Genomic DNA, 23103 nt, shown 5'->3' on the forward strand with positions numbered 1-23103 from the left:
GCTCATCCTCTCCCTCACCAAGGACCCACACACCGCCAAAACCAACCTCCATGAGGGAGTGAAGGCTGCCGCCGAGTGGATGAGAAACAGCCGCCTGAAGCTGAACTCAGACAAAACGGAAGTCCTCATCCTCTGCCCCACCCCCTCTGCGTGGGATGACTCCTGGTGGCCGTCCACTCTGGGAACAGCTCCAACACCCACGAACCACGCACGCAACCTAGGATTCATCCTCGACTCCTCCCTCTCCATGTCAAAACAGGTCAAAGCCATCTCCTCCACCTGCTACAACACCCTCTGCATGCTTCACAGGATCTACAAGTGGATCCCGACCGAAACCAGAAGAACGGTAACCCAAGCCCTCGTCATCAGCAGGTTGGACTACAGCAACACACTCTACGCAGGAATCCCAGCCAAGCACCTGCGATGACTACAACGCATCAAAAACGCCTCCGCCCGGCTGATCCTCAACATCCCCCGCCAAAGCCACACCTCCTCCCGCCTGAGAGACCTGCAGTGGCTCCCTGTCAATAAGAGAAACACCTTCAAGCTCTTCACCAATGCACACAAGGCTCTCCACAACACCGGACCAGCCTACCTGAACAACAGTTTCAACTTCTACACACCCGCCTACCAGCTCCGCTCCGCCAGCCTCTCCCTTGCCACTATCCCGCGCATCCAACGAACGACCTCCGGCGGCAGATCCTTCTCCTTCCTGGCTGCCAAGACCTGGAACAACCTCCCCACCCATCTACAGCAGACCCAAGACCTGCTCACCTTCAGAAGGCTCCTCAAGACCTGGCTCTTCAAGCAGTAGCAGCACCACCCCTCAGCGCCTTGAGACCCTCACGGGTAAGTAGTGCGCTTTACAAGTTCTTTGATTGATTGACTGATTGATTGATTGATTGATTTAGCCATACCTACAGCCCGAACCTCTGAATGGACTTTCACCAAAATTGGCAGGGAGGTAGATGTCAGTGCAAGAAAGTGCCTTTTGCTTAGTTGCTTAGTATTTTTTTTTAAATGTAAGCCTTAAATTAGTTATATTTCTGGTGGCGGATATTTCGCTGTGGTTTTGCGATGAATTGCGAATTCACGCACCAACAGGAATGCTCTGATTGGCTGGACACAACCTCAACAGAAAGTTGTGCCTGCCATTTTATCAATCAGGAACAGTTCCTGGGGCTGAAAGTTTGTGTGAAAGCCCACATAAGGGGTCAGGGTAGAGATACTCTGACCCCATGGTTGAGAAATGGGGGTGATAGTGACAAAAGTTATGTGTCCAAAATTGATATTTTTAATCATGTACGATATTCTTTCCAATGCTGCGACTGCCAGCACGGCCCCCAGTGTACCATCGTGGGGACATCGTGACTATTTATGCAGTCGCAGATTATTATTATTATTTTTTTTAAAAACCTTTATTTGAAAAAGGAGTACAGTTACAGACCCACAACCACCAAGGCCGGTCAATTAGACGGATAAAAAATAACAAAGCAGTACACAGCTCATCAGCCGACAACCCGAGGGTCCGGCGGCGTATAAACTCGATAGTATCCAGAGCTCATGGCGGGCGGGGATAATAAAAGGTTTCATATTTTATAATACATACACAACAAAAAGAAAACACAAAAAAGAGTTCGAGGCAAAACCAAGTAAGGACTGTTACATGCGATAGGGGGGAGACAAATGAGCAGCAAGCACAGAAAAACCATGGAAAAAGGGGGGAGTGGGGATCGAGAGTGAGCAATACATCACAAATAACAGTAAGGCAAAATACCGAAACGTACAGTCAAGGAGATTGCGGAACATCAGGGGACTCAACAAAGGGAGGATCACATATCTCTCCACGGTACGAATTCCACTGACCCCATATCCTTCCCCACTTCTTAGGTCTACCACGGGAGATGTACACAATTTTTCCTCTAAACAGGCACCAGTCCATGTTCTCTTCCCAGGTCGAGACCAGTGGTGCCCTCTGAGATCCCCACAATTGAGCGATATCCCTCTTCGCTATCATGTTGCCCAGTGTGACCCATTGAGTCTGAGCAACCGTACAGTCATTCGGCTCCCAAATATTCAGCAGACAGCGTCTGGCCTCGGGGAGTAGCCCAACACCAGTGACCTCACTCAGCACCGCATGCACTCGAGTCCAGAAAATCACTACCTCCGGGTATTCCCATATAATGTGGAGGAAAGTAGCACGCATACCACAACCACGCCGACATGATCCATCCTCAGAATAACCCATATGCATCAACCGTGGACCCGTGACATAGACACGATGCAGAATCTTCAGCTGCACCAGTCGGAGACGCGCCGGAATCGCAACTTCTTTAGGGGAGGATATTGCAGCCTGCCAGTCTTCATCGTCTATCTCCAAACCATCACCAGTCCATGTATCCCGTAGCTGTATAAGAAGGTCCGAACGAAGTTTTTTATATATGAGGGAGATAGTGCTGTCAGGAACATGCTCATCCAGCACTCTATCCTCCAGAGGAGAAGACTCAGGAATCGCAGTACCTGCAGGGAAGACCGAGTCAAGAGCATGGCGGACCTGAAGATATCGGAAATACTCCCTATCACTCAGCTTATACTCCCGTTTCAGCTCGTCAAACGACTTGACTCTGTCAGTAGCCCAAAGATCACCCACCCTGCTGATACCAATAAGGTCCCATCTATCGAAACCCCTCGAGGACCACAGGCCACCCAATCTCTCAGCTGCATACAGGGGAGTTGCTCTAGTCAGTTTATCCGTCCAGCCCGTGGCCGATGTTGCACTATCCCATACACGTACCGCCACCGCAGTGGGGCCCATCAGATTCCTCCTGGCTGTCCTTTAATAGAGCGCTCTATTATAATCGCCCCCCGGCAATTGCCACCTGTCCATCTCATAAGCGGGATTTGGAACGGGACCATACATGGCATGATTGATAGCATTCAACTGAGACGCCCAGTAATAGCGTTTAACATCAGGCAAAGCAATACCGCCATCATACCAGGGCAAAGTCAGTTTTGCCAATTCTATGCGAGGCCGTCCACCCCAAACCAGTCTCCTCTGGAGGCCCTCGATTTCCTGAAAATAGCCGGCCGGAACCAGATCAAGCGTGTTTTGGATGGCGTAGAGGAACCGGGGAAGAGACATAATTTTAAACAAGGCCGCCCTACCCAAAGGGGACAGAGGCAGTCCACACCACGCCGCCACATCCGACCGAAGCCGGGCAAGCAGAGGAAGTAAATTCCGCTCATAGCGTACCTTGGGGTCCATCGAAACGTAAATCCCCAAGTATTTGAAGCCAACTCCGGAGACAGGTATAGGGCAAACGCGAGGCAAAGAAGGCTGTCCACCTGTAAGTGGATAAATACAGGATTTAGCCCAATTGATAACCAAACCAGAGTTCTTTCCAAAAGAATTCAGGACGTCAAACAAAACACCCAATGACTTACGGGGAGAAGTAAGGTACAACAGTATGTCGTCGGCATAGAGCGACACACGATCCTCGAAGGTAGGGGACCACGGTATGCCCCGGAGCGAGGGCTCCCAACGGAGCCACGCAGCAAGGGGTTCAAGAGCAAGTGCAAAAAGGAGAGGCGACAGAGGGCAGCCCTGCCTCGTGCCACGCCCAAGGACAAAAGGATCCGAGGCCCTTCCGTTGACCACTACCTGAGCCAGTGGTTGCTCATGCAAAAGTCTAACCCACCCGACAAACTTAGGACCAAAGCCAAACTTGGCAAGGGCAGCCCACAGATAAGGCCATTCCACCGTGTCGAAGGCCATCGAGGCATCAAGGGAGACCAAGACGGCCGGCTCCTCAAGAGACCCCACCCTTGCCAGGACACCATGAAGACGTCGAAGATTGAGTGCGGTATTGCGGTGGGGGATAAACCCGGACTGATCAGGGTGTACCAAATCACCGATCACCGTAACCAGTCGGCTTGCCAAGATCTTAGCAAGGACCTTGGGTTCCACATTCAAAAGCGAGATCGGCCGATAGGACGAACAGTGGTCACGAGGTTTGCCATCCTTGTGGATGACCACAATGGACGCTAGTCTCTGATCTCGCGGAAGAATCCCGAGATCTCGCGATGCCAAAAACGTCCGACGAAGATATGGCGCCATTTTATCTGGGCCCAGCTTATACAGCTCAACTGGTATACCGTTCGGGCCCGAAGCCTTACCCGAACGGAGTGCACGGATAGCGAGCGCTACTTCATCGGTGGAGAAATCCGCCTCCATAAGCTCCCGGTCAGAGTCCGACAGTCTAGGCAATGCTATATCGCGGAGCAACAGGTGTGAATCCTCCTCTGGTCCGTCCGAGACCGGCGCATAAACCTTCTGAAAGTGCTGGGCAAAGACCTCCACTATCTCGACCGGGTCCACCACTCGCACACCATCCACTCTCTCAATAACAGGCACCACCCGATTCAATTTTTCCCGTTTATCAAACCAAACAATCAATTTCCCCGCCTTTTGACCCACATCATACAGACGCCCCTGCTGCTCACGACTCATTGCCATAGCTGCATCAGTCACCAGAGCCTTGTATTCAGACTGTTTAAGCGCCAAGGAGTGCAAGCCATCAGGCGTAGTTCCAGACTCCATCCGCTCCTCCAACTCAGTAATATCGTTTTCCAGTCGCACCACTTCCATAGTTCTGCGCCTCCTCTCGCTAGCAATCAAAGAGAGAGTCTGACCAAGGATAACAGTTTTATAAGCCTCCCACAAAGAAACAGGGGAGGATACTGACCCCTCATTCTCAGCAAAATAGTAATCCATACATTTAACCACTTCCGCATCAATGCGGGGGTTACGAAGATGCCACGGATTAATCGGAGCAACCCGCAGTCGCAGATTATTGGTGAAAATATAAAAAAATATATATCAGTGAGTCATTATTACATATTGTGATAGAGACATTGAGATTTAGATAAATGTTTTTATAGAGTTATTTATATAGAGAGTTATCTACTGTGATGGCTAGAATTAATTATATTGGTATAATTTTTGGATGTGTTGGTGGCCATTGACTGTCTGCTTTTGTTTTCTGCTTTCGCAACGTGTCCATGGGGATCGTGATTACCTACGTCTACACGATCCCCAGAGTCATCTCAAAAACATAAAATAGGTTTTAGAGATGGTTGTTCTAGACATACACTAGAAAAACATGAGTTTCAAGTGTACAGTAATAAACCATTAGTGTGTAAAATATTATATTGTGTGCATATATGTGTTTTCACTTTATGGAAAAGGCGTGACTGTCACGGTTGACCGCGACATTGCGATGTACCGAATAGCTGTGAAAATGGAAAATAGGTCTGAAAGATGGTTTTTAAAGAAACTAGGTGTAAAAATATGAGTTTAAACATGCTTTGAAAGAAGGATGTAACTAGTAATATGTGTAAGGCAATGTTCAGCATGGATTTTTTGACATATTATTTTTTGATGTGGTGCTGGTCGTTGAACGTCTGTTTTTTTCCGTTTCCGTGACGTATCCGCGGAGATTGCGACTAACGACATCATTGAGACTTCCGCTGTCTTTGCAGAAAAGGGAAAATAATGTTTGAAGACGATTTTTGGGGAAACTCACTATAAAAATGTGAGTTTGAAAAGTACGCTTATAAAGCTCTACTGTTTAATACACTGTAGAGTATGTCTAGATATATGTTTTACACTATGTACAAACCGTACACTCTTCGCAAATATAGATTTTTTTTGTAAAGGTGGTTTTCTTCTAAATTTATCACAGAAAGAAAAGTTAAAACAATATCTTACTAAATATTTACACTTGAATTGTATTTAAAAAAGGTCTTTCAGTGTATTTTTCAGTATGTGGAATACATTTACTGATCACAGATTCTCCACAGTAAATGCGACAATGTTGTGCCGACATATAATTGTTAAAAATAAAACAAGTTATTAATGTACTTTCTGATAAACACATACGAAATTAAAAATAATAATGGTATATAATATAAATATAATACACAATATCCAATTATAGAAGGAAAATACAAAATTCACTTAAAAAAATGGACATTATAATTAAGAAATAGAATTGTTTTTAAACCTTAGAAATTAACTGAAAAAACAAAGGTTACAGGGATGTTATAGTTTGGAATTAGCATTTGAACCTTATCTTTCAGTGTACTTTACTTAAATCGTTTTGGGACAAAATCTTTGCCTTCATAAATGGTGTGTTTAATTGTACTATGGTCAGAACTCCTTACATTTGCCCACAGCCTGTATAAACACAAACTTGAGAAATGATTCTGACAAAGATTTACTTGACCTGTTACTAACTTCGGCAGTGAAAATAGTTCTTGCCAACTGGAAGGACACAAGTAAGACTTTGTATAAGAGCTGGATAAACTGGATCATCCATCTCAGAAGGGCAGACAACATAGCATTACAAAGCTCTCCGTGGAATCCGTCATCCAGGACGCTGTGGAAATCTTTAGACGCATTTCTAGACTCTTATGAACCTCCATGAACAAAGAGCTCACCACGGAGCCATATCCGGTGACCTTACAGTCGATGCAGCTGAATAATTGTATTTAAGTGAAATGTTTATTGTTACAGGTACTAGACCGCCATATTATGTAAAGTTGCCAATATCGGGCGCCCGTGTGCCAACATATGCATAGATAAGCAAAAGTGATGTTACAACTCGCCTAGCCGTGGCTCCTCCCGCTCTTCTCTATTCCTTTTCTTTCCTTTTTCCCTTTCTTTGCCTGTCCCTTTTTCTTCTACCATTGGTCGCCCGGGTTAGGCTCAAGGTATCCATAAAGGCGCATTACCCTCACACTATGTATGCACATGTAAAACTTTGCCTTGGACACCCTTGCTTACCCTGCTATATGCTTTTTGTATACCTTGTGAAAATCAATAAAGTAGTTTTGAAAAAAAAAAAAAAAAAACAAAGGTTAGAGGGACATTACAGTTAGGATATATAATTGATAAAAACATTAGAAATGCACTGAAAAACCAAATGTTACAGGGGCGTCACAGTTAGGCTGATATTTCACTCGTACAAAACCAGAAAAACTCAGCAGTTATGGTTAGCTGAGCTAACTATAACTTGCACCCACGCAATGCACTGCTTATGACCTCACATATTACATCGCTCATGATATGGTCAATTAAAAAAACGTTATTTCGATCACTGTAGATCATGAAAGTACTCAACAAAACAAAGTACTTACAAACACAAATGATACAACATAAAACTTTTGAATACTCATTTGTCGGTCCATTACAGTAGCAGCAGAGTAAATAAAAATTCATTTTAAAAAGACCACAGGGATTCACGATAAAAATGCTATTGTTTAAAAAACAAGATGTAAAATACAATAAATATATTCTATAAAAGACATAAGTCATCTTGAGTTTGTTCAAGTGGCACAATACAGTGTTAAGAGACCCTACAGAGGGTGACAAAATACAGACTACTAAGAGAACACTTAGCTCGTCTGATCCACTTTGCCATTAGGAACTTGGCCATACAGAATACAATAATACAAGATGTGTCTGAGGGCAGTATTGTGAACGCCTTCTGGTGCTTCCTAACTCCCTGGTTTCTACGAAGTGGAACTAAACACTTAGTTTCGAGACTGTCTATGCAGAGGGCATGGATCATAATCTTGATTGTCACACACGAGTCTCCAGAGCATCGTATAATGTACAGCGAGGATGCAGTGTGTAAATCTCTCCTTCCTCAATGTACTTTTTAGATCCATTAATATACATCTTGGATTCTGTAGCATTATTCAATGCCATACCTGCTTTTTAGCACACACATTACTGATCAATGTAAGTAAATGTGCACTGCCCAGTGATGTACATACTACATTCGTTACCATGCACACCCTATTGTCTGGCATCCAAAAACCCACGGCGGTGCCTGCACGGCACCGCCTCCATTAACCTGGTCCCGCAATGCGGGCGAAACAGGCCCGCCTTGCGGGACCACGGCGGACGGTCTTTCCGTCTGCCGCGGTACCTTTTCCCTTCCCACTGCCATCCTAATATGGCGGTGGGAATTTTAAGGGTGATGACGGTGAATCCGCAACCGCCGGGCCAGCAGGCCTCACCCCTGGCCCGGCGGTCACAGATTCACCTCCATTGTAATCGGCCCCTATGTTCCGGACTCTGCAAATTAACAAATCAATGTTGTTAGTTACATTTCCACAGGCAGCTCTCCTTCCATAAAACACAGTGCATAATGTGTACTTGCCCTAACTTAATGGTGGTAATGCTTGACATTTTGTAGCCACTCTTGGCACAAAGGTGCGCACCCCTTGTGTAATGCTTGCACTGGTATAATAGAAGTAAGTGTTTATTTATAGTATGGTCATGGTTGACAAAGCGATGCCCAACCTTGGTGTAATGCTGGCAGTGCAGTTTTTATAAGATTACCACTTCTGATATAAGAGACATCACTCTATATGATTGGTGCACCCTGTCCACATTCATTCATTAGTCCATCATCCATCCACCCACCCACCAATATGTATCCATGCACTTCACCACACACTCGCTCATTTGTCTATCAATATACTCACTAATCTACCCAACTCTTTTGAAAACGATTTTTTGTTTTTATGATAATAGAACGATAATAGAATGAATGCATGAATGAATGAGGTAACATGTATAAAGCTCATGGCTACCCGTTGACATCTCAGCGCTGGGAAGTGAAAAGATGCTTCTGAGACTCATTTGGGGAAAAGCCACGTCTTCAACTGCTTATGAAAGGTCAGATGATTGGTCTCTCTTCGTAGCTGAAGGGGAAGGAAGTTCCAAAGCTTGGCAGTATTAAAGGAAAAAAGCCGACCACGGCTTCTGACTCTATTAAGCCTAGGTATGAAAGCCAAATGTTGTTCATCTGAGCATAGGGGCCTGTTGGCCCAGTATGGTTTGGCTAGGGGGAAGATGATCTTAGGTCCATTCCCTCCAAGCAACCAATGAGTGATACATGGGGCTTTGAAATGGACTCCTTCCCGAATTGGCAGCCAATGAAGAGCTTTCATAGCAGGTTTGGCAGACTGTCGGTTGGGAGTTCCCATGAGAATTCTTGCCGCACATTTCTGAATCATTTGAAGTCTGGAGAAGACTGCACTTGGATCACCCGGATACAGTACATTGCTAAAGTCCAAGCTTGACAATTAGCGCTTGGACCATAAGTTTCTTGGCCTGAAAGGGAAGCAGTGGTAGTACTTTACGTAGCATTCTTATAATGCCAAAGCAGGAGGCGACTACCTTTTTGTTCTGGACTTTAAGACTGAGGTATATTTGACTTGGGAATGGGTGCCTGTCCCATTGTGGCTGGTCACATTAAGTTTAGTCTAAAAAGCGCCGGGTTACACAGGAGCATAAGCTCCGTCTTGCCTCCATTTAGCTTCAGGTGGGAATGGTTTATCCATTTGGCCACTTCTTCAAGGCAGTTACAGAGGGAGGAGAAGGCCAGGTCTGAGTGGTTAAGTGAGCCCACCAGCTGGGTATCATCAGCGTATGTCACGATATTCACTCCATAGGGCTGTATGATGTCCGCTAGAGGAGCCATATAGGCATTTAAGAGTGTTGGGCTCAGGGAGGAGCCCTGTGGGACTCCACAAAGAAGAGGCCAAGGTTTGGAGATGGTCTCACCCTCAAATACCTGGAAGGATCTCCCTTCCCGGAATGCCTCCAGCCAGTTCAGTGCCATTCGGGACACACCCAAGTTTCTGAGTCGGTTGATTAAGATATTGTTATTGTTATTGTTAATTGAGATTTGTATAGCGCTAAATCACCGACAGGTCTCTTAGCGCTCAGGACAGGGTGGGGGAAACGGTTTACTGTGTGGGTGGTAGAAGGAAAGGATCTACGGGGAAGTTAATCTGTATTTAATGCTTCTCTGAAAAGGACAGTTTTGAGTAATTTCCGAAAGTGGAGCAGATTTGGTTCTTTACGGAGCTGGTCAGGTAACTTGTTCCACAGCTGAGGGATCAGTACTGAGAAGGATCTGCCTCCTTTTGAGGAGAGTATGTAGCGAGGACATGACAGGAGTTGTGCCTCTGATGATATGGTGGTTGACTGTATCAAAGATTCCAGGTAGGCAGAGAGTGTGGTATTTACATGTTTTTCCAGAATCTTGCTGATTCCCGGGAGAGGGGAGATAGGACGGTAATTGGCCAGACAGTCTGGGTCTAGGGTAGGCTATGTCAGGAGACCTTTAACTATAGTTTTTTTCCAGAGGGGGGACCACTTCAGAAGATATAGATGAATTAATCAAACCTAGGATGACCGGGCCGGTTGTCTCTGTCACCTTTTTGAGAATGCGGAGCAGGGTCGCTAGGTGACCCGCTTTTTACAGGGGCAGATGTAGTACGAAAACAATCATAGTCCATTATAGGGAAGGTTTTTTAAATAGGTTTCCTTGTCCCCTGTGTATAGATTGTCGCCGAGGGGGGATTGAGGTCTTTGGTGAGAGAGAAAGATCCATAAATGTTCTGAATTTTTTTATGGAAATATTTCGCCATTTCATTACAGCGTTGGTCTGAGATTGCAGGAGAGTCAGGAAAAGAAGGGACGTTCAGTAATTTCTTAACAATTTGGAATGTTTCACGGGGGAATAAGCCAAGGAGGCTATAATCTCCTCGAAATAAAAGCCCTGGACTTTTCGGATTTCAGTTTTATACGTTTTAATGGCTTCCTTATATTCCTTCTTCTTGTCGGGGGAGAAATTCCTTCTCCAGCCTCTTTCTGTCTTTTTACAAATTTGTTTTAGTTCTCGTAGTTTGGGAGTATACCAGGCCTCTTTGTTAGGTCCTTTGTGTAGCTGGATCGTTGTTTTGGGAAGGACTAAATCTAGTGTGCCGTTGAGCCAATTGCTAAATTTCTCATTAGCCGACACCGGATCAGCATCTCTAGTGCTGGTATCCACTTATCTGGCAGAAGTTTTGACCAGCAGCGGGATTTGGTTTGTACGAGTCAGGTTGGAGGGGTGACGTGAATGGGAGACCAGAAAAAGGTGATGAGGAGGTGGTCTGACCAAGGAATAGGATTTGGAGTCTGACAAGATAACTCTGTTAGACCGAAAAAGATGGGGTCTAAGAGCTGCCCTTTTGAGTGAGTTGCATATAATACTTTCTGAGAACAACTATTCCTGAAAGAATAACACGCAGTGAGGACAATGTATACATTAAACGGACATTTGCATTTTAAGACAGGTCAGTGGACACCCCCCTCCCTTCGTTTTAGACCAGTGTATGGATTAAATTCCATTAACATGGACCAGCATGGACTGCTCCAGTTGCCAAATCTGTCAGCAGGGCTTTGGACAGATATTTGCACTATCTCGCCTAGTGCAGTGTGTAAAAGGTCTTAGCCCACTTCTACACCACTAGTCCTCCCCTTTTTCTAGTTTTACAACTCTTATGTATTATTAGTACCATCCCCCTAATGAGTTACCCTGTCTGTAAACATAGCTTGCAAATTTCTTGGTGTCTAGTGTTGAATATCAATCAACTCCTGAAGCATTGCTGCTCTAACTGCTAGGTCCTCAGTACGTTTATCATCTCTCTTCAAAGTTTTTATCAAACTCTCTCTCTCCAGTGCCCCATTCTAACATTTCCCTGACCCAAGTATGAAGTCTTAATGCCTAAAAACTCAGCCAATGAATAGCATTTTGACATTTGGTCGACACCGCCCCCAAGATCACAAATTTGTGCTTCATCTTGCCTGTCATTCGTATCAGGGACTAATCCCTGCAGACTTAGTTTCTATAGGTAAACTCCCCATGATTGTTTGGAACATCCCCCTCACCTCTGAGCAGTAATGTTTTGCATGAGGACTAATCCATGTAATGTGGAGAAAGTCAGCTATGAGCTCCTGGCACTATGGGTAGTTGGAAGACCACTCAAGATTAATTGCTTCATGTTTTGGGTGAAGCATGGGAACTCACAACAGTGTGCAGCACTACAGAACTAGATACAGGCCTGAGTGCCTGGAGGAATTAAATGCTACAAAGGGAGAAGTGACTGAAATAGAATGCTGTATCAGGCGTGGGGGTAAAATTGAGGATAAATAGAAACAGACTGCAGATCTGCTCTTTAGTAAATGAATTGACACCAACTAGGAAAGGTTGCCTGACATATATAATTAATTTAGCACACATGAGTTTGGAAATTGATAATAAACTAATAAATATTTTACCTAAGAATGTGTGTTATTCTGAGTCCCAATCTGACACCTATAACTGTATGTTATTCCTGTCATTTATACCGTTGTCCAGTAGTTGTGAAATATTAAACATAACCTCAAATTAGAAACTTTTTGTCTGTGAAGAACAGTACTGGAGCATGGCAAAGTACTGAAGTTGCACATATCCACTTTCCTGGGAGGAAATAACTAAACAGAAGACTATTGCACACAAAACCTGTGGTGTCAGCAGTTGTTTATGGTACCAGCTCTAGCACTGTGCATGGTTTTATCATGGTTTCTTGATTTGTTTGTCAAACAGATTTACAGATAATGAAATGTGATACCGGTTATAAAATGTTAACTATATGTTAAAGTACTGGGTCTTAGTCTATTGAATAGAAAGCAAGACCCACATCCTGCTATACCAAAAGCTCCAATGATTAACATACAGACAGGGCTTTGTGAGTAAACCCCAAAAGAGAGGGTACACAAATTATACTTGTTTGTACGAATAGGCCTTTGTTTAGTTCGCTATTAAATATGGGTGTGTCCTATCTAATTTTACAGCCTGAAAAAGGCACTTAATCCTGGTTTATAAGTATCCAGTAATCTATGAAAGGTGTCCTAACATAAATCATCCACAATCCAGCCTCTACTGGGCAAATTCAGCTTTTTCTGACATTGGCAATACTGTTGCATCTGCAAGTGGTCCGTGGGAGAGGACAAATCTACCAATTCAGAATCTGCGACTCATAATGTGGAATTTGAGGCCAGATGTTCGTAGCCTTTTGTTGGCTGCAAAAGGTCTTATTCACAGAATTGGGCCATGTGCGACTGAAAAAAGATTTTTATCTAAGTGCAAACCACAAATTGCGACTTAGTAACATATTACCAAAGCACAGTTTGAGTTTGCAACCAAAGTCCGATTTGACTGTTTGGAAGGGATGTGCTTAGGGCATCCCTTCCAAAAAGTGAGTAACTATGACATTCTTCTTTTCCCACCCCCTCAATGGAGGTGTTCAGCTATTTGTAAACAGTAAGGGGTCCCTGAGGAACCCCCTCTGCTTGTAAATGTTGAAAAATAGACTGCCTACTCTTAAGAAGGGAATCTTCCAGTTATATTTTTTGTAAACACATCCCATTTTAAGAAAAACTGGTTGCATTTAAAACAAATACGTTATTTAAAAGCAATCACAGACATGGTGGTCTGCTGAGATCAACAATCCCCCATCCCTGTGATGGCTGTGATGCCTAGTGGGTTGTATGTATGACATACCTCAATAATAATCATGGAATGTGTTAAATTGCAACCCGCTAGTAATCAATAATTTGTGAACTGACCTATTAGTACATAGGTTGGTTTGTAAATTACCACATTAGTCACAAAAACATCTGGGGGCATATTACCAACAAGTAGCGATATTTATCGCTAAATAGGCTTAGCGACTATTTTTTTATCGCTGAGCATCGCCGGAATTTTTCGCTGAGATAACGCGCTATTAGCAACGATTATCTCCAAAGCGATACATTTTCCGGCGATAGCGGCGAAATGCGTGAATATCGCTGTGAATACAGCGATATTCACGCAAAAGCGACAAAATGCTCTTAGCCATGTTATCCACCTCCCATTGGATAACATGGCTAAGAACTGGTCTGGGCAGGTGTTAGTATTTGGAGATATTTGCGCTTAGCGCAAATAGTTCCATCGCTACGCCTGCCTTGCTAATAGGCGATAGCGATGGTAGCGACTGTTTTCAGTCGCTAACAGGTTGGGTACGCCCACTTTGCATGTCATTAGCGATAAAAGTCGCTAACATGCAAAGCGGGCCCCAAACCGCTCGCTATCACCTAAAAGCTGTCGCTAACTGCTGTTAGGGACAGCTTGCTAATAGGGCGATAGAAGCGGCGAAAATTCCCTATCGCCACCCTTGATAATATGCCCCTGGACTTTGGTTTCATAATGTGCTGTTTGTGCACACTGAAGTTCAATGAAGGTGCAAAAAAATGGAGTTACTTGTTCACAGAAATGTGGGCCTGATTCAGAACGACAAACTCACACTTTTGGGTGGCTTTACGACTAGTTGTGATTGGCAAGCTCTGAAGAGAGTTTTATGACTCCTATTTTCTCTATACTCATCTGTGCGGCGTATTCCGAGCCAAATGCAGAGTCTCTGGAGAGCTCCAAATGCATAAGTTTAGGGAGAGTTGTAAAACTTCAAATGTTGATTGTGAACACCGCAAAGTAGTAAACTCAGGCAAAACAGTAGGTTTATCTGTGTGAATCAGGCGTTTACCTGTGTGAATGTGTGTACTTCACAAATGTGCCACCTCTGTGGAAGTATAACTTAAAACCCTACTATTACAACGATTCCAAACACGTGTGCTCAACAGTGCTGCTACCATTGGGCACAGTTTTGAGGTAAAAATCGCAACATAATTGTCTTCACTCACTAACATACTCAATCCTAATAATTTTCTGCTTAAAAAGCTAAATGCCACCTAAACAAAGATGTCTGTTAGGTGGTTAAATGACTTACAACGTTTGAGATGCTATGTTCCAGTCTATGCTAGAGTAAGGTTTATTAGTTTTCTGGTGTCATTATTTTTGATGAACATATCTAGTAGAGATCGTCATAATTCAATTTCATGAATAAAATAGTATATCTTTCTTGTAGAATGAGAATAAACATCTCTGACAACCAGTGCAGTTTTGCCATCTGTGCCATTTTTTATTCAATCCTTTTAGTTTCCCTATATTCTTTTATGTAAAAAACAAACGCTTGTGGGGCCCTTGTTCCAAATGAAAATCTTATACTGCTAATTGGTTTTCCCTTGAGACACCCTTTAGTATACCCTGATATAAGGAGGTCCTTAATTGATCTCCATAGCCTGGCAACTCATGATAGTAGCCTGGCCTAATCCCCTCTGACAGAATCTTTCAATTGACCAGGCTTAGCAGCTTTATTATTATTATTATTATTAAAAAAATTTATAAAGCGCGTAGTCACCCTTAGGTATCCCAGCGCTGAAGACCCTTACTTCTGTGGATTCGGCGTCGGAGGGGAGGGAAGGACAGAATTCAGCAGGGAGGGGTTAAGAATTACGGAAACAGATGGGCTTTGAGCCGTTTCCTGAATCGTAGGTAGTTGGGTTCTTTTCTCAGGTCCCGGGGAAGAGCATTCCAGAGGTGCGCGGTATGAACCGAGAAGCGCCTTCCGCCCGAGCGGGCTTTCTTGAATCTGGGCAGAGTGATAAGGGCTTCCGTGTCTGATCGCAGGGGTCTAAGGGCTTTGTAGGGCTTTATAAATTTCCTCAGTATAGGAGGGCCTTGGTTCTGCAGTAGCTTATGTGCTAAGCAAAGGGCTTTGAAAGTTACGCGTTCCCTCACTGGAAGCCAGTGCAGGTGCTTAAGAGTCGGTTTGGCTGAAGCTCTGGCGGGGGTGTTGGTGAGGATCCGGGCTGCCGCATTCTGGATTTTCTGAAGTTTGCTTAGGGTTGCCTCGGGTGCACCCAGGTAGACTGCATTACTGTAGTCGAGCCTGGCGAGTATGAGGCCTTGAACAAGAAGTCTTTGGGATATGGGTGGAAGTAGGGGCAGGATCTTTCTCATAGATTTCAGTAGTCCGAAGCAGGTACCGGCTACTTTTTTTGCCTGCGTGGTGAATGAGAGATCAGTTTCGATCCATACTCCCAGGCTTTTTACTTCTTGTTTAGGGTCAGGTGGGGGACCTAGACAGGGTGGCCAGACGTCCATGGGGAAGATGGATCCTTTCTGACCCAGAAGGAGGATTTCCGTCTTTGATCCATTCAGTTTTAAATCTGAATTATTCATCCACCCTTGTACATGCGTTAAGCAGTTGAATAGGTCCGCCGGTTGTTTACTGGGGTGGGAAAGGGAGACGACAAGTTGTGTGTCGTCCGCGTAACTAATGATGCTCACTCCGAACGGGGTGACGATCTCCTCCAATGGAGCCATGTATATATTAAACAGTGTGGGGCTCAGGGAGGAGCCCTGAGGAACCCCACACTGGAGGAGTGTTTCGGAGGAGCAGGTGTTATTTTCCCATATCTGAAAGGATCGCTGGGCCAGAAAGGAGGAGAGCCAGGAAAGAGCAGTACCTCCTACTCCTACCTTTTTGAGCCGTTTGATCAGGAGTTGGTGGTTGACGGTGTCGAAGGCCGCACTTAGGTCAAGGAGGATCACTGCCACTGATCCCCCTTCGTCCAGTAGTGCCCTGGCCTCCTCCACCGCCGCCAGGAGAGCGATGTCAGTGCCCTGTCCTGGGCGGAAACCAGTCTGCGAATTTTTTAGCAGGTTATTTGATTCCAGGAACTGGGAAAGTTTCTTGTTCACCAGTTTCTCGGCGATCTTGCTGGTTCCAGGGAGGAGGGATATTGGTCTGTAATTGGCCAAATCCCCTGGGTCCAGGGAGGGCTTCTTAAGGAGCGCTTTTACCGTTGCTGCTTTCCAGCTCGGGGGGACGGATCCCTGTTGGAATGACGCATTAATCAGATAGGTGAGGGGGGGAGTGATAATGGGCGCTACTTCCTTGAGGAGCCGCAATGGAGCAGGGTCCCTGGGGGATCCACTTTTGATAGTTTTTAGAGTGTTCTCCACTTCTTCGATAGATGTTTGCCCCCAAGAAGTAAGTGTGGGGGAAATCAGAGTGTTGAGAGAATCATCCAAATCGCTCATGTTAGATGGAGGAATAGAGCTCAAGATATTTTGGATTTTTTCTTGGAAGAAGTTGGCTAGCTGCTGGCATTTTTCCTGATCAGCTTTGGGGTCTGGGGGGTTTCTGGGGATGGGAACGGGGACGTTAAGAAGGTCCTTCAGGATGGTATAAGTTTCTTTGCTGGAGCAGGCAGCTTTTTTAATTCTTTCCTGAAAGAATAGGCTTTTTGTTGTGTTGATGGAAGATTTGTATACTGATAAGGAGGTAAGGTAGACATCCTTGTTGGTCTTAGATTTCTCCATTCGCCAGGAGCGTTCAGCTCTTTTACAGTTCTGCCGAAGCGACTTGAGTTCTGGGGTGTACCATGGGGCCGGTGGTATACGTTTGGTATGTTTGAGGGTAGTGGTTTTGGGAAGGAGTGTATCCAGGGAGGATGTGATCCATAATCTGAACTGTTTATCGGCAGTGACAACATCAGAAGAGAGTGTTGGGATAGAGTTGGCAAGAATGGCAGACCATTCTGATGGTGTGAGTTTGTGCCAGCGTCTGTCAGTGACTTTGATTTTTGTGGACTGGGTGGTACAAGACGGAGAATTCCATAAAATGGGGACTAAAAAGTGATCAGTCCATGGCAATGATAGAGGGGGCCTGGTGGTAATATTGGTGTCGTTCGTGAGGACGGGGTCTAAGAGGTGTCCCTTGTCGTGGGTGGGCTCCTTATTCACCAGTCGAATGTTAAGCGACAGAAGATCCGCTAGAAGGTCAGAAGCGGCCCGGTCAGACGGGTCTGTAAAATGAAGGTTAAGGTCACCCACGACAAGGAAGTTGGATACAGAGGCGGCCAATTGAGCGGTCGTCTCGGTCATTGCATTAAGGAATTTCCCAGGAGTGCCAGGGGGGCGATAGATGAGCAGGCCCGAGATGGAATGCGTTGGGGAGGTTAAGAGGGAGAAGTGGCAGCTTTCTGCGTCTTCAATCTTGGTGTCAGTGATTCTGCAGCCGAGATGGTCGCGGTGGATTATAGCCAGCCCACCTCCTCTTCCCCTGGGTCTATGGCGTGTTTGGATGAGGTAACCTGGGGGGAGGGCAATGACTATGTCAGCGTCGGTATTGTCAGAGAGCCAAGTTTCTGTCAGGAACAAAACGTCTAGACCTTGGTCCTGGATCAGTCCATTAATTTCCAGTGAGTGCTTGGGGAGAGAGCGACAGTTGAGTAAACCAAGTTGCAGGTAGGAATTGGCTAGGGTGAGGGTGGCTGTGTCGCAGTGCGTGCAACTAGTGAAGGGTTTACCTACATCATGAATGTAGCGACATCTTGGGTTTATTACCGGTCGGAGGTCCCGCAGCGTGTCTGCTGAATACTTCAGTCGGCCGGGGGGTAGATCTGGCAGAATCCCCGGGCCTGGGGCCGTCCGGGCCCGGACGGGCCCAGACGGGCGTGCCTTAGGCGCGCCTTCGGCGCGCAAACGGCGCTCCCGCTGCGCTCGTCCGCTGCGCTTGCGTGGAAGGCACATTTGAAGTGAGAAGGAATGGGCGTGGCCTGTCCAGTGGGCGTGGCCTCGCGTGAACAGCGATGGCGTCCCAGGATCAACAATATCCCCAAACAGCGCTAAATCCGCTATTTAATAAAGAGCCTCCTAGGCGCTCAAGCCCAGAAGGGAGCACAGGTAAGAATGAAAGTTTTTAAAAGCAGTACACACACAAGATCAACAATTTAAAAAATGTGCAGTTTTCTCCTCCGGCTTTCCGCCTCAGAGGTAAAGGTTCAACTTTAGGTGCAGTAATTGCACCCTGGGGCGATGCCTACTGACTACTCACTGTAAATCAAGCATTGAGGCTTGAGGTAAATGGAGCCCCATCCATGTGTATTTTTGTCTGATCTGCAGCGTTTGATAACTTCAAATGTATTACATTAGAATTGGTAATCATGATCAACTGAATGTGGGCTCACCATAAAATGTATTTATAGCAAAAGTGGTGTACCTACTGTTAGCCTTACATATTTGTGAACATTCTTTTTGTAAGAAATTGGGTTTCTTGTTAAGGATGGTGAAACTCTACTAAAAAATGAGCCACAATCATTGTCAGGGTGAAGTCACAAGCAATTCCCAAATTAACCTGTGCTCAACCCTCTGGTAGCTTGTCACAGAACAGTCGGTTTTAACATAGAGGAGATGTGTAAAGCATTTATGCAGCACTTCAAACAGTAATACAGTGAATACACAACACAAGAACAAATGCCACACAACTAAGAGAAGTAGAGTAGATTTTGATCAATAAAACAAGACAAAAGCAAAATAAATCCAATCAGTGGAACTGGAGATATGACATTTTTAATATTTAGGGAAAAATGGTACCTAAAATGCACAAAGTGCCACTGGCAGCTATCTGCTTGTGAGAGACGGGGAGAAAGTTACAAGTTCAAGCTGACGGCGACGGAGCACTAGTCAGATTCAGGGACAAGGTTAAAACTGCTGAAAGGGTTTCCTTCTCAGTCCAGTGCCAAGAGTTCCATTTGCGGTGGAAGGGGCTGCGGGAAGCAGGGAGCGCATCAAGGGTGTCAATCGAAGAATCACAAAGAGCCAGACATGTGTCATGGATGACCGTTGCTGTAACACAAAGACACTCTCGGCATTGCAGATGGTTGGGTTGGAGCTTAGCTTGGGCGATCATCGCTGAGGTCGATGTTGTAGCATGAAGAGTTGGTTCGTACACAACACAAGAAAAAATGCCACACAACAGAGAGAAGTAGAGTAGATTTTGATCAATAAAACAAGACAAAAGCAAAATAAATCAAATCAGTGGAACTGGAAATATGAAATTTTTGATATTTAGGGAAAAATGGCACCTAAAATGCACCAAGTGCCACTGGCAGCTATTTGCTTGTGCGAGATGGGGAGAAAGTTACAAGTTCAAGCTGACTGTGACGGAGCATTAGTCAGATACAGGGACCAGGTTAAAACTGCTGAAAGGGTTACCTTCTCAGTCCAGTGCCAAGAGTTCCATTTGTGGTGGAAGGGGCTGCGGGAAGCAGGGAGAGCATCAAGGGTGTCAGTCAAAGTATGGTAAAGAGCCGGACAGGTGTCATGAATGAGCATTGCTGTAATATGAAGACACTTTCTGCATTGCAGATGGTTGGGTTGGAGCTTAGTTTGGGTGATCATTGCTGAGGTCGATGTTGTAGCATGAAGAGTTGGTTCGCCAGAACTTCTTGCTAGTGATGTGCATGGGTGGCAAGGTTTTGGCACCAACAGGCTCATTTGCAGTCACAAAGTGCCCAACCACTTCCGTGGAGCTCAACTGAGCCATACCAACGGTCACAGCCCTGAGGGACACCACTTGGTGGTCAGTAACTCGCTCCAGCAGAGGCCAGCAGGACTGAGGCAGGTCCAGATGACGGTCCAGGTAGCAGGTCAGCTGGGCAGCTTCAGAGAGCCTCTGGAGCCTGTTAGGTGCCTGTCGCTCAGAACAAGAGGTCAGTTAGCTGACCCTTGAAGTCTCTTTAGTATTGGATGAAGGGTGCATGTCCAATAATCCTTCGCAGCAAGCAGGGCAGCAAGCAGGGCAGCAAGCAGCAGAGTAGCAGAGTAGCAGAGTAGCAGGCAGCAGAGTGGCAGTCCTGGAATCAAAGTAGCACAGAAGCCCTTCTTCTGCAGCATCTAGAAGTCCAGAAGTGTACTGAAGAGTTGGTGTCTGAAGTTCAATATATATACCTAATGCCTCCTTCGAAGTGGAAGAAGCTTCTAGAGGTTTCTCTTTGAAGTGCACAGGTTTCCTGCCTCTCCTGCCCTTGCTCGAGTCTAACTACAGTGGGTATGCAGTCCTTTGTGTGAAGGCAGGGCATAGCCTATTCTGGTGTACCTGGGGTAGTGTAGTTCTCCCATCCTGCAAGGGATGGCCTATCTAGGCAGACTTAAGCTCTCTATTATATGTGACTGTCTAGGAGGATTACACAAAGTCAAACTGCCAACTACACCCAGTCATGTGACCCAGGTACAGGCTGCAAGCACGACATGGCTAAACCTGTATATGTCAACTTTCTAAAAGTGTTACAGCAAACAAATAAATAATGAACGGTATGCTGACAATTCAAACATTCTCCCCCAGTCAAAAGATCTAGGTTAAATCCATTGTTCTTTTGCCCACTACACCACCCCAATTTGGACCCAGCCATATGCAAATCTGTCTGGACCCTGTGCCCCATGGGAACAGTCCAGACCGAACTGCCAGGCCACGTCATCCCTTGACCGGAAACAAGCATCCTGGGACCGGTTTCAGGGTATGTCACCCTTCTTCAGCCACACTAGCTTGAATCCAGTGGCACAGTGAGCAAGGGACCCACATCTGGGCACACCCATCCCACTTAGGGTGAAAAGTGTTACAGAAAACAAATGATGGATGGAATGCTGACAATGTAAACATTTTCCCCCCGTCAACTTTCTAAAAGTGGCATTTACAAAATTGTAATAAAAAATCTGACTCCACCATGTAGGAGGATGTTTTATTACAGTTCCAAAGACACCAAGCATGAATTGTTTACCTGTTCCCATTTGGAAGTTACGGCTCATTAAATGTTGTTATCCTATGGGAGAGGTAGGCCTTGCAATGTGAAAAACTAATTTAAGAGTTGTTCACTATCAGGATATGTTAAACTTAAATGTACATGCCATACTTTGTAAATACATTGCACTCTTTCCTATAGGCTGTTTTGAGCCTACCCTAGGAGTGATTTATTTGTATCAAAACAGCAGATTTGATCCAGGCAAAAGGTTTATTTGTTTTAAGTTTAAAACTACACAAACAAGCTGCAATTGCAGGCCTGAGACTTGTTTAAAGAGCTACTTATGTGGGTGGCACAATCAGTGATGCATGTTCACTAGTAGCATATACTTTATAGGCTCAGGTCACATGTAGTACCCCTTTATGAGGGACTTATAAGTAAATTAAATATACCAATTGGGTCTAAGCCAATTCTACCATGTTGAGAGGAGGGCATGTAAGCACTTGTTGGAATGGGTAGATACGATGTCAATGAATACCATGTGTTCAGGGCCGACAACGGCAATACCAATAAAGGCAATGTCAACATATGCCATAACCTGTGCCTGCATAACAATGTTAATACCCCAAAATACAATGTCAAAGTATGCCATAATACATGCACGAATGAGTGGTGTTACCAAAAGAAACAATGCTGATGTACTCTATGACCTACGCAAGCATAACTGTGTCAATATCAACTCTACGCACAATGTTGAGAATGTCGATAAATGATACCAGGGACTGCCATAATATTTTCAGGAGTTCAAATGAACCCCTATAATTGCTGTCAAATTTACCCAAGGTGACCTCCCTATCATCCCCGAATCAGAGATAAGTGTTCAGGCAGGCTCGACGACACTCACTCATGCCTATCGAATGACAGGTTACTTAGCACAACGACAAAAGTGCACCTAGGGAAAAATCTGATCGATCCCACAGATAAATAGTTGCACCACAAACAGGTCCAAGGAAAGTGGCCCCATAAAACATGTTCCCAAAAAATGCCACAAAGTTAGCTATCACATGTAGAATGGAACACTCAGCCAATCAGAATGCGACATGCACACCAAACTTAGGGGCCGATTAGGATTGCGGTGAATCCGCATCTTCCGGGCCGGCGGAAGCCACCGCCGGCCCGGAGGATGCGGATTCACCGCTGCGGTGCCTACAAAGACCCCCGCCAGATTAGGATGGCTGGGGGGTCATCGGCAGACGGGAAGACCGTCCGCCGCTTTTCCGCCGCGGTCGCCTTCCGACCGTGGCGGAAAAGCTCTAATATGGTGGCGGTGTCTATCAGACACCGCCAGCCATATTAGGATGGGGTAGAAAACATGCTTTTACGCGGCGGCTTTTCTGCCGTGGAAAAGCATGTGGTCTTTGGTGTTTGGGGGCCCGTTGCAGGCCCCCAGGCTGTCGGGGGTGGGGGGTGCACATGGGGGGTGGTACCCCCCAGCATTTACATGCACAAAGCGGCAGGCTTGTGCATGTAAATGTGAAGCATGCATTTTTAACCTTGCCGAGGGTGCTGCTTCAAGCAGCACCCGCCGCAAGATTAAAGATATGGGATGTGACCGCCAGGGTGGCAGTCACATCCTAATTGCCCCTGCGGACGGTCCCTCCACCTCGGGGGTGGCGGACGGATGCAGGTCCGTCCGCCATCCTAATAGGCCCCTAAGTGATCACACACTCCTCATGACGGACATCCGG

At 45.6% G+C, this 23103-nt stretch overlaps 1 protein-coding gene across 2 annotated transcripts in view; it reads right to left on the minus strand.

The window, feature by feature from the left end:
* The window catches only part of ADCY2 (adenylate cyclase 2), a 1840236-nt gene that overhangs the window by 652256 nt on the left and 1164877 nt on the right, over positions 1-23103 (minus strand). The gene's annotated exons all lie outside the window — the stretch shown is intronic.

This window comes from Lissotriton helveticus, chromosome 4_1 (genome assembly GCF_964261635.1).
Source record: "Lissotriton helveticus chromosome 4_1, aLisHel1.1, whole genome shotgun sequence".
NCBI lineage: Eukaryota > Metazoa > Chordata > Amphibia > Caudata > Salamandridae > Lissotriton > Lissotriton helveticus.